The sequence below is a fragment of the Emydura macquarii genome, unplaced genomic scaffold, assembly GCF_026122565.2.
Source record: "Emydura macquarii macquarii isolate MOO-44397 ecotype Brisbane River unplaced genomic scaffold, CSIRO-AGI_Emac_v2 contig_1146, whole genome shotgun sequence".
Classification (NCBI taxonomy): Eukaryota; Metazoa; Chordata; order Testudines; family Chelidae; genus Emydura; species Emydura macquarii.
In genome coordinates this window covers 11,105,448-11,118,217 of record NW_027131283.1, presented here as the reverse complement: position 1 = coordinate 11,118,217, position 12,770 = coordinate 11,105,448, and the positions used below count along the sequence as shown (strand labels likewise).

General features: G+C 39.4%; 1 long non-coding RNA gene across 1 annotated transcript; it reads left to right on the top strand.

The window, feature by feature from the left end:
• The first annotated feature begins 2,588 nt into the window (after positions 1-2,588).
• Positions 2,589-8,941, top strand: LOC137152101 (uncharacterized). Its single transcript, XR_010919428.1, has 2 exons — positions 2,589-3,430; positions 5,375-8,941. It is a non-coding gene; the product is annotated as an uncharacterized lncRNA (long non-coding RNA).
• The last annotated feature ends 3,829 nt before the right edge of the window (positions 8,942-12,770 follow it).

Here is a 12,770-nt window from a genome sequence, read left to right as displayed (position 1 = left end):
ATATGATGGCTCTGCAGGTATAAATCATGTGCATTTTGAAGGTTTACTCTTATGGATTTGTCTTAAATGGACAAGAACAGTAAGACTGAAAAAAATCATAGAGGAAAGGAATTACAACTGATGTCCAGGCTTTATTCAGAACTGTGGGCAAATTTACACATCATTATAGGGGCACCAGTAGCCCAATACAATGAGATGAGGAAAAATGAGATAAACGTACAATACTTGGGTTCTTCCCAGATTTTGTGTGATTAAGACAGTCCCTCATTATTTGTAATATACTTTTTGTGTTGTGATAGGAGATTGTTGCTTACCATTTTAATGAATAATTACATGGACATTTTAATGAATAATTACATGATTAAAAGGCAACTTCAGTGCTTTATTTGATACTCATTAGCTAGCACTGTATGATAGCTGTTCATTAGCAGTCAGAAAGAACTATGCAGTAAATGTGTACTAATCAATAGATGGAATTACAGCTAAAGTGGTAACTAGAGTATTTTAGGATAACAGGCTTATGCTCTCACAAGCAGGCATGATGTGCAAGATACTGAATGTTCACCTGTGAGCTTTTAATTTCGGTAGAAGTTTTCTTGAACTATGTAATTAGCTCATCAGTCTTACACTCTCCCCTAGAACCTCTCCTTGTACCTGCACAACTCCCCTTCTCTCTAGGGAGTGACTGCAGAGATTGTCCCTACAGTCCCTTCTCCTCTCCCCCTCCCAATTTCCTCTCTTTATAAACCTAGCTCACCTCTTCTCCCAGCTGGTCTTCATCCAACATTAAGCCTTATCAGACACTGACTCTCGTACAGGTATAAGCTGTGATGGGGCCAGACCTGACAGCTATAGGAGGGTGCTACTATTTGAGTGCCAGGGGCAGTGGGGGGGCGCAAGCCCTCCCACAGTTAAAGGCCCCTCTCCCAGCCTAAGAGGAGGAGCCACCGGACCCAGGACTCAACTGATTTTGTGGGACAACAAATGAAAAAACAGGAAGGGGCATGAGGGTCAAAGGGTCAAACGAAGGGAACCGGAAGGGGACACCGAGCAGATAACCCCGGACAGTGCCCACTGCTCCCGGAAGGTGTCAAGGGAGCCAGCGGACGCTGCCCAGAGGAACTCCACTTGGATGCATGAACGGATGGAGGAATGGAGGAATGTAAAAGCTTTCTCAACATACAGAGAAAGCAAGGCAGTGTGTAAAGTCCGAATTGCATAATCTATTTTAAATGTGCGAGATTTCCATGAAACAATCAAACTGAAAAAAACAAGGCATCAGTTCACAAGCATTGTGACATATAATCCATGAATAAAACAATGTACTTTGGTCAATGTTGGGACTTGGCTTTTAGGGAGCATGATGAATTTGTTGACTCATTAAATGTGGGGAAATTAAAAGGCTTAACAAACACAATATTTATTTAAACATTCATTTTATATACATATTTCCAGATGTATCTACAAAATGCAGTAGGCTAATTCTCACTTACACTAAGGCCATTTTATACTTCTCTGACAGTGTAGAGAACTTAAAGTGGATAAAAATGTGAAATGCACCAATGAGAATTAGGCCCAATGTTTCCCATGATACGAATTCCCACTATTAGGTCAACCAATGTATGTAATGAGGTAAAAGAAAGCTGAAGTATACGCAATTATGGCAGATGAGGCCCGGGACTTCAGCAGGAGAACATAGTGTACTGAATATAAACAACTTGGCATTTATTAAGTGATTTTATGCTCTGTCCATGAAAAATGATTAATTGTCCAGGCATCAGCATTTTAATTCGAACATACTCTGGTAAAGTCTCAAACCTTTTTGATGAACCTTGCAGGCGTTTCCTTTAAGACAATGAGTTTTAAGATGGTGCAGCTGTTATGAGCAGCTGTTGTGCTGGAGACAAGACATAGAATATGCTTTGTGGAGAGGTGAGGGAGGACTTTTTTATTTTCACATATTTCTTTCCTCATTTAATTCGTGTCTTGGCAATAGACACCTCAAAGCCTACAGCAGTGTCAACAGGATTTTTCTTATCTGTAGTCACTGAAGGTTTTCTTGTCAACATGTGTGGTTAGTGCATGGTTCAGAAAAAAATGCAGAAAGAGAAACATCTTTTAAAGCAAGCAGTAGAACTTGAAAGAATTGGTGCTGCATGACGTGTTTGCCAATGCTATTTACAGCTGGAATGTCAGCATAGATTACAACTAGCCTTTCTTCAGAAATAGTTACTTCCTCATAAACAAGACAAGAGTGTTTATTGTAGATAGGAATAATAGGACGAAAAGAGCAAAGAGAAATTTAAGCTGAATATCAAGAAAAATATACTAAGATATATTATACTGTGATGTAATCTGTCATTGAAGAGAAATAATTCTCTAAAGACATTTTAAATTGAAATGGATGAACCTCAGAAGGTTCAGATTCTTTAGGCCAGAGCCTCTATCTCTATATCTCCTCTATATCTCTCAATATCTCCTGCTCCATCCATGAATGTGTAGGGGGTGTCCCTGGGAGGACTGGAGCCATGGCCAGAGGTGTGTTTGAAGAGATGACCTCAAGAGCACATTGGCAGAGCAAGTGTGGGAGTGTATTATCCATACACTGACCTGATGGCTACTTAAGTGGAAAGTTACAGCAGGCCTGGTGGTGGACACCGGGTCAAGTGAGGCTGCCTACAGGGAGCTGGAAGGTGGCCACTTTCACTCAGGCGCCTCACTGGCGGCGAGTTCCGCGGACTTGGCCGCCATCCACTAGATAGTAGAAAGTATCCAAGGTCGTAAACAAGAAAGCTATGTAAGCTAAGAAGCTACCAATAATATGTAAGCTGTTCCCATGCTAAGTGTGTGAAATTATATAATAGCCAATCAGCAATTGTGTGACCATTGTATGCAGAGATGATAAAAAGGTATATAAGCTGGAGAACAAGATGGAATAAACGATTCTGCTTGCAATCATATTGGTTGTTGTGCTTTATCCGTCCCGCATCCTCTGCCATCAGCAGTGGAATTCTCCCTCGTCCTCTGCTATCAGCATTGGAACCCGACAAATGGTGACCCCGACGTGATTACAATTCAAGTGGATTGGATTGTGCGTCGGGCAGGGAGAAGAAACGCGGGAGTTATAGCCGCTGCAGGAGGTACTGCGCTGGACGCAGCTCCTGGTCGTCCAAGAGGGACGTGTATGAGCTCACAGGAGATACTGCGGTGAAGGCAGCTCCTGGTTGCCCAGAGGCAGGCGTGGTCGCCCAGAGAGGCAGGCGTGGTCGCCCAGAGGCAGGCGTGGTCGCCCAGAGAGGCAGGCGTGGTCGCCCAGAGGCAGGCGTGGTCGCCCAGAGGCAGACGTGTTCGCCCAGAGACGTGGTCGTCCGAGAGAGACGTGGTCGTCCAGAGGCGTGGTCGTCCGAGAGGGACGTGTTTGAGCTCAAAGGTGAGCGGCTAATTAATTAAGTATGGGAAACGCTGCATCAGCTGAAGAAAAAACGGTGCTTGAATTTTTTATATGTATCGCGGAGCGCCAAGGGGAAAAGGTGTCCCCGGATAAATTATCTTGCTTATTGAAGTGGGAACTAAGAAGGGGATTTTTTGTAAAATCAAGTACTGTATTTGATAAGACTGTCTGGGAATACTTGGGCTCCGACCTATGGGAGTCGGTAGCCCATGGCAACAAGGAAGCCTTTGCCTTAAGTCAGACCTGGAATAAGGCAAGGAGGATGGTGAAGAACCTTGCGGCCGAAGCGGGGGTACAAGCGGCAGTGAGAGAAATATTTCAAGTGGGAAATGAGACGCCTCATGTATTGCCAGTAGGGAACGAAGTGAGTGTGGAGACCTGGACCGCAGTTCCATACCTCCGCGAGGAGATTGGTCGGTGACGGCCAAAGCGTGTGATAAATACTTGCTCATAGGAAAATAAGACTCCTAAAGAGACCTCTACCATGGGAAATGAAAGAAATACTGAGTGGCAGGTTTCTCTGAAGAAGTACAGAAGTACTGAGTGGCAGTCAGACTTCTCTTATGTGGTATAATAAGTGTGTGAAAAGGATCTTGAAAACTGTTTGTAATTAGGTGCTACCTTAAGTGTTTCAAGAGAGAGAGAGGAAATTTTTTTTTCTTTTCTTTTTCTTCTCTGTTTCTCTCTCCTTATCTCTCTCTCCGTTTCTCTTCTCTTGTTTCTAAAAACCTTTGAGAGAGGGGGAGGGAGTGGGTAAACATAATGGGAAATTGTAAAAAATAAGGATCGGGCCCTTAAGCATTTTGGTTCGAACAACATGGTTTATGGCCAAAAGGAGAAAGGGGGGCCAAAGATAAAATGCAAACAGGGTGAAAACTCTAAAGAAAGACTGCATAAGTCCTGGGTAAGGAGTCTAAAGGACTCCAAAAAGGAAAAAGTGAAAATTTAGATAAAGAGTATATAGAGAGGTTGAGGCCGGGGTTGGGGAGTAGGACGTGGTACCTTTTTGGCCCCAGGGGATTCCTCCTGCCACTATTGTGGACAGTTGGGACACTGGAAAGCAGAATGTCCAAGACGATCTGGCCAGTCGGAGTGGACATTTGGGCCACCACCACCTCCTCCCCGAGACCAGACTCAACCTTTATATTAGGACAGCCTGGGAAATGGTAACTTTATTAATGCACCCTTTTTGTTAATAGATTAATCAGGTTTTTATGTGTTTTGTTTTATTGATGGAAAACCAGTAAAATGTTTTATAAACACTTTCTAGACACTGAAGTCAGCAGATCCACCTTAAAAGTTTAGGAGTTTTCTCTATTCCCTTATCAAGGAAGAATGTAAACCAATTAATGCCGCATCTAGTGTCTAAACCACTATCTGTTTCTTTGAGATCTATTTCTAATTAGCATGCTTTTCTTTTAAGTTTTTATTTTTCAGTTAACCTGGTAGGTAGACATTTATATTGTAAAATTTGATTGTACTATTTATTGTTTACCAGATGGGATTAATTTGTTATTTTCCTTGTGAAAATGAAAATTCTATTTTGGCTGTATTTCTTGAATAGGGACAGGATTTTGAAATATCCAGCATACAAAAGGAATATGTCCTGTAATTTCATCTCTCCTTAAACAAGGAATTATTGTGCCTATTTGAATCCTCTAAAACACCCCAATTTTTCCTGTTAGAAAACCTGGAAAATATTTATTGTTTTGTGTAAGATTGTGTGGGGATAAGCATAAGACCATTGCCTGTTATAGTAATGCCCTGAACCCTGTAGCTGCAGGGCTTCCACCTTGTTTCCGTGCCATTGCAGCTGTAGCTGCCTTGGGTAAAACCTCGGAAACTTTGATTCTTGGTTCTCCACTTATTATTTTTGTACCTCATATTTGTTTATAAAATATGAAATTCTTTTGTTGTTTGCAGGTCATATTACACTCACCCGATGTCCAGTTTTTGATCCTGCCTCATTGTTATCCACCCTTTGTAGAACCCAAAATTGATTTTCTATGTTATTGGCTCCTGTCAAAGAAATTTTAAAGGTATTCTTGTGGCTGATTATGCTGTTTGTTCTTAACATGAGGTAATTAAAAGTAACCCTTTCCCTTCTGTGAACCCTGATCAAGAAGCTAATTTTTTTCCTGTAACTACGGTTTGTATCCTGACCGAAGGTAAATTTGTTAATGATTCCCATTATGCCTTTGGTGTTGTCCATAATTATGGTTAACTCTAAAAATAAAAAGGCTTCCCCACTTTGGGAGGCTTCCATATTAAATGAATTTTATGTTGCTGCTTTATAAATGTTGTATAGTTATTTTTTATTATTGTTGTTGTTAAATGTTTAGTTTATTGGTATGTTGTAACAGACTCTGCTGTTAAGGCTGCAGTCCTTTCTGCATTTTAGGCCATATTTATGTTGTTTTGTGTTTATATTGGTCCAGTCTAATATGTATTAGTAATTGTATGTTTATTTTTGAATGGGTAAAAGTTTACCCATGTGCAAAGGCTGACACTATTATAGTCAGCGAAAGGCTTGTGAAGGAATTTATCCCTTGCTTTGGGATCCCTCTGTCTACCAACAGTAACAGGTCAAGTTATAAAAGAAGTTTGCAAGGCTCTTGATATCCAACAGAACTTTTATTGCCCACATCACCCTCAGTCTGCAGGGGCAGTGAAAAGACAGAATGGTGTTCTGAAAAAATAAACTAGCCAAAATTTGTCATGAAACCAGCCTCAAATGGCCAGATGCCCTGCCTTTAGCCCTTATAAGTATAAAATCATCATGTAACTAAAAGACTGAACTCTTACCGCACAAGATCCTAATGGGCTGACCCGTGAGGCTTTCTAGCTCTCCACCAGTATCAATTCACCTAATGGATATTAATTTAGCTAATGAAACTGATTTGACTTATTGTCAAGCATTAATGAAGTGTGTTAAGGCCTTTTGTTCACAGGTCCAAGAAGCCTTTCCCCAAGACCCTCAAAAAGCATGTCATGATCTACAGCCCAGTGATTGGATTCACGTAAAGGTCCACCAAGACAGACAGCCCTGAAACTGCGTTGGAAAGGCCCACTCCAGGTATTTCTCACCACCAACACTGTTGTAAAGTGCCAAGGTTACCAGTCCTGAATACATGCCTGACACTGTAAAAGAACCTCTGCACCTGTAATGACAAGGTCAGTGGAACAGGGTGCAAGTGCTTGTAACCTCTCCCCTGCTCAAGAAAAGGATTTGCCACTCCAGAGTGAAAAGGATTTAAAACCACTCCAGAGCGAAGAGGATTTGAAACCACTCCAGAGCGAAGAGGATATACCACGATGTCATCCCTACCACCAAAGACTTAAAAACTCCCCAGATCACTGGTTCCCTAAATGGGTATGGCTAGTGATCTTTTGGATGTTCTGTATTGGCCTTATCTGGATGACTTTATTTTGATCCAAGTTCCTGATTAACGGTACACCTGTCGAGGAAATCCCCAAGGTCCATGGGGAAGAAGACCAACAACCTGATGACTTTGAGGTACATTTACAACCCAAGCAACTAAACCATAAAAGACAATGCTTCTTGGACTATACTGACACATCTTTATAATTAATTAATCAATTACAAACAGATTTAAATGTGTCTAACTGTTGGATTTGTAGTCATGTTCCCTTGCATTTTGAAGAAGGTATACCCGTGGTTCTGATTGTGTTAAACACCATGTAGTAAAGGGATTGAGAAGTTAACACTACAGAGTTTGGAGGGACAGTTGAAAGTGTGAAAAGTGTTATAGGAAGAGAATTTTTGAATTTTTTTTTTGCAGCCTTCTGAGGGAAGAACAGGCCCTTCTCCCAAATAATTGGTCTGTAAATATGTAAATAATCAATTGTAATTAATTGCTGCAGGCTCATAGACAATCTGATTTAAATCATTTGAATATGGACAATTCAGTCAAAATTACTAAAAGAACTACTAATTTAATGCACATGACATTTTACAAATCGCATCATTATTCCATACCATTTCCCAAGATGATATTTCATGGGGTTTCACAGATTTATTTTATGCCTTAACCTCATGGCTACCAAATTTATTTTGGCTTAAGTAATTGTTTGTGTGTATAATTTGTTTTATTGTTATTTTTACCTGTTGTTGTTTTTAGTGTCTGGGTATTTTGCCCTCTGTTTGCTCTGTTTTTAGTTGGTTTGTTAAGGCTGGAGTGCCTGTTGTGCAAATGTTAACTTAAGTTGAAATTATTAAATTTAAGCAAAAGCTAGCTCAGGTTTATAAGTGAGCCACACTGGTATTACAGTATGGCTCAAAGGGGGGATTGAAGGAAAATAATTGTCTGCTTGATTATAGTCACTTTATTTTAGTTTTTTGAGTGTTCTGCTTTTGCTGAAATCACCCCCCTTCCTTTTCCCATAGTGTTTGATTTTTTGCCAGGGTCAGAGACAGGGTAAGGAGAGAGCCAACTAGTTTTAATTAGTCATATAGCCTTCTGAGGGAGAGATCAGACAATTTTAATAGAAAAGTAGAAATTTTTTGTTCATATGTTATTTGTTATGTATATTTTTTAAATTAGAAATGTATAAGTTAATGGTAATAGTAGTAATATTTTGAATATACCTATAAGTATCAAAAATTTATGCATATGTAATTTTTTTTTGTCTTGTTTGTATAAATATGTAAAAAAGCATGTCTTCAGGGTCTCACACTGACCACATGCTGGGAAGTGTAAAAGAAAGGGGGAGCTGTGGGGGTATATTATCCATATGCTGACCTAACGGCTGCAAAATCGTGCAGCTATCGATTTTTTTGTTGGCACAGGGACACGGTTGTGAGGATTTTGAAGGCATGTGTTGTATGAATTTATCAGATTAGTTATATTTTGTTCATGCTTTATTGTAATGCCTTGCAAATAATATGCATAAGATTATGCAAACTCATAATCCCTTATGGGAGTGGCTTAGCAGCTTTGGCTGGCCCTCTTGGCTTGTTTTATTTTGTTATACAGGGATAATCATTTTGGGAATTGTACTCCTTTTCCTTATTTGTGCCCCCTGTTTTATTCGCTTATTGCAAGGTAGTTTGGAGTGTTTTGTTGAGCGCATATTTAAAAGAAAGGGGGAGATGTGGGAGTGTATTATCCATACACTGACCTGATGGCTACTTAAGTGGAAAGTTACAGCAGGCCTGGTGGTGGACACCGGGTCAAGTGAGGCTGCCTACAGGGAGCTGGAAGGTGGCCACTTTCACTCAGGCGCCTCACTGGCGGCGAGTTCCGCGGACTTGGCCGCCATCCACTAGATAGTAGAAAGTATCCAAGGTCGTAAACAAGAAAGCTATGTAAGCTAAGAAGCTACCAATAATATGTAAGCTGTTCCCATGCTAAGTGTGTGAAATTATATAATAGCCAATCAGCAATTGTGTGACCATTGTATGCAGAGATGATAAAAAGGTATATAAGCTGGAGAACAAGATGGAATAAACGATTCTGCTTGCAATCATATTGGTTGTTGTGCTTTATCCGTCCCGCATCCTCTGCCATCAGCAGTGGAATTCTCCCTCGTCCTCTGCTATCAGCATTGGAACCCAACAAGCAAGTTCCTTGGGGATGCTCTAGTCAGCATAACCTAGAGCAGGCTTGAGTAGTCCTTTTGATTTTAAAGGGATTACTCATCTGTTTAAATGTAATCGTGTATTTAAATGCTCAGGGTCTAAATTATATCAACTAAATCCTACTTCCAGATGGGATGAAAATACTCTAACAGCCTTTTTCGAAAAAATTCATCACTTTCCATTCCAATTCCTGTAAAACCCAGAAGTGCAAGAAATGAAAGATAATGGAAGAAAACAATTACTCAGACATTTCTGAGCCTGCCAAAAGATTTGATTCAGTTCATTTTCTAGAAAAGGGCAAAAGTTTGATGTTTTCCTGAACTAGTTTTCCTATCCCTATTTAAACTAGATTGGAGAATACATTGTAAGGAACAGTTTTGCATAGATACAGAGATAAACCTGAAAACCTATAACTTATCTTAGAAATAAATAACTGAACTTTTAATTTCCTGGTTTTTTAATACTTGTGTTTTGTAGGCTTTCCCATTCCCTCCCTCCTTAAGTAATTGTTATATAGGTAGGCTAAATATGGCATCTTATGTTCCCTAGAGCAAAGATTCACAGTAGATGCATCGTTGAAGCTGATTAGTCAATTGACAAAGCCCAGATATTATACAATTTGTGAGCTTCTCCAGGTCACCTAGAAGTTCAACAGACATTAGAAGTCCATAGCATAGAAATGAGGTGTCTGACTCCTAAAGCAGCAGTGAATATCTTCAAAAATATATAGAACTGTCTCTGGAAGACAACAAAAGGCAATAGATCAGGTTAATGAATACAACATTTGAAGGTTCTAGATTAAACCATTTCTGAGGTGTGGTGAAACAAAAAAATAAGAGTTTCTCTAATATGAAATACAACCATATCTCAGAAATGGTACAGCCAGTTCACTGAAGGAAAGACGTGGTGGTATGGAGCTGGTTCTCTCCATACTATGCCACTCTGGGATTCTCCAACCTGCCCTGTTAAACTTGTTTTGTACTGCCTGAGCAGCACAAAGCAGCCACAGGTGGGACTGCCTACGCCTCTGCCTATATGCGTTCTTATCAAGAATCCATTAAAATATACTGTTTTCTACGCAAGTGCTGCGTTAGTCTGAGGTGACTGCTTCAGCTGACTGTCTCCTATTTCAAAGTGCTGCTCCTACATTCGCCCTCCCTTCTTTCAATGGTGGTCACCTTCACTTCTCCCTAGTTCTAACGATTTAAGTTATCACAGTGTCTGCAAACTCCTACAGTGCTCCAGAGTTCTCATATCTCTTGAGCTCAGCAGGAACAAATCTCTATTCCTGTTGATCTGAATTACTACGCAGTGCAGGAATGGAGCACTTGTGACTTAGTATGGGGAGCATCAGAAGGAGATGGGGGATGATCGTGAGAAAAGATGGGGCTCCTCAGAGAAAAGAGAAAATAAGAGAAATAGGACAGCAGATGCACTGCAGCAGCAAGGGATCCAGAGAATACAACTTACTGTGTAATATATGTATAGCTTTTCCTAAAGAAAAATGACAACGTAGGTCAAGAGTCACTATACAGGTATTCTGGTACCTGTTGATTACATACCTGTGCAACAACATCCATTGTGTAAAATGAAAGTTTGAAGTTTGTTAATTTCTTTCCCCTGTGTATTGAATTTCTATTAAAAATTTCAAACTGTTTTGAGTGATATCGGAGTAATATTTTACCTAAACGCAAAACTTTGTATCTGAAGCAATGCTTACATCCAGCATGCAAAACGTACTGGGTCAGATCTTCAACAAGTGTAAGTGGGCATTGCTGATTTACACTGCGAATCTGCACTTGTATTCCAGTGGCTGACACCAAAACTTACAAATTGGTTGGAAAAATTTTAGCATAAGCTGATCACATTGAAAAACAGTACATGTCCGGGAGCAAATGTTTACATAATACAGGGCTTTGTGTATAGCTAGTTAATAAATAAATAAGTAAGAGAAGGGGAAAAAATAAAGTTGCACTAGTTTTCCAGAATATTTGGGGATGTGCAAAGTTTCAAAGAGTACAAGCAATTAATTTCAAAATTAGAGGTACCTGAAAAAAAATCAGATGCTGCTGCCAAAATTTCAAATAAAGATGCTTTTTAATGTAAACATTTTAAATTTTAGAGGTAAAACAACTGCAGAAGAATTTATTGACAAAGTTACACGGTATATGAACATTGGATTTACTTATTGGACATAGACTCTAACCCCCTCCATGAGGCTATTAGGACCACACTTTGAACAATACCAGCAAACACAAGATGACATGTTCCCACCCTGACAACCATACAATGTAAATCAAGACCAACAAATGGATGTAAGAAGTGATGGGAGGGAAAGGGAGTATGAAGGATATAGCCATAGGAAAACTACTGAACAGCTCTATAATATTTAGATTAATTATCTTTCAGGGTTGGTCTTTAGTGGCATTAAATTCCTGTGATTCTTTGATAATAGCCAAAGCCAGGGTCTCAATCTACCATGTGAAAATGTTTTTTTATTTTACCTATGGTGTTGTTTGAGAAACTGCCACATAAAAATAAAAACTGTGATATCTGATTGCCAATCCGCAATAGATTTAAATAATAGAAAGAATTTGGCTGAGCAAACCATTTTCTTTTTTTCAGTTAGCAGTACAGAAACCAGGAACTCAGTTGGGCTGACACTGCAGAAATGGCAAAGATACTTGATGGATCTGTTGTGGTTGCTGAACATGTGCTGCAGGAGACAGATGCTACAGAATTTTCTGTAACTCTCACAAAAGAAAGACAATAGAAGAGGGTGGGGGAGAAAACAGTTACTCTGTTGGTTTCAAGATAAGTCTCTTTTGCTCGTGACAGCTGTAGGAAATTGTAATATCAAGCTACTCATCTCTTCCAATTACCCTGCCTACTGCTACATAAGAGTATTTCATGATTTTAGCCAACATGTTAAGGGAAATAGATCATTATTTTATAGAACTCACTCTGAATTGTCCAACTCTATGCAATCATACAGATGGTAAAACATGATCATCAGTGACAGCGCTGCAACAAGCAGTTTTTATTTTTCAAATCCATTTGAACAGCAGCAGACAATGCAGAGAGTAGATTGTTACACGGATGCTAAGTGAGGAACAAGACACAAATGTCTTAGTATTATTGCTGGATCCATAGGATCTACACATTCTCTCCCCTAGTCAAACTTGGTGGAAAACTTCAGTTTTTTCACGAATTTGTTTCAGTTTTGCACAGAAGTGGAGTATTATATATAAAATATTTAGTATATATTTACTAGTATAAATATACATTTATACTAATAAAAACCACTGTCATTTTGAGTCAGATATCAGAGTGTTTTGTACCATTATGACCACCAATATTTCATTTTAAAATAAAGCTGAATTCTGTATCCAGTTTAACTACATTGGTTATTGGCAATGTGAACTCTAAAGATATTGGGCCATTTTCAATCCCATTCTAAACCATGAATATTTCCATTAAATTATTTATTTCACTTGAGTTACTCTGGATTATGACTGGTGTAACCAAAATCAGAATTTGTCCCATTGGCTTAACATTTTCAGTTAAGAAACTGTACCACCAACAACGAAAGGGCAAAGCAACTAAATCCTACAGAATATATTTCAGATCAGTTACTAAGTAAAATATTAGCTAGCACCGGATCTAGACCTAAGGGCTCAATGCTTACTCAGTGCAACAACAAGCTCTCTGCCAGTC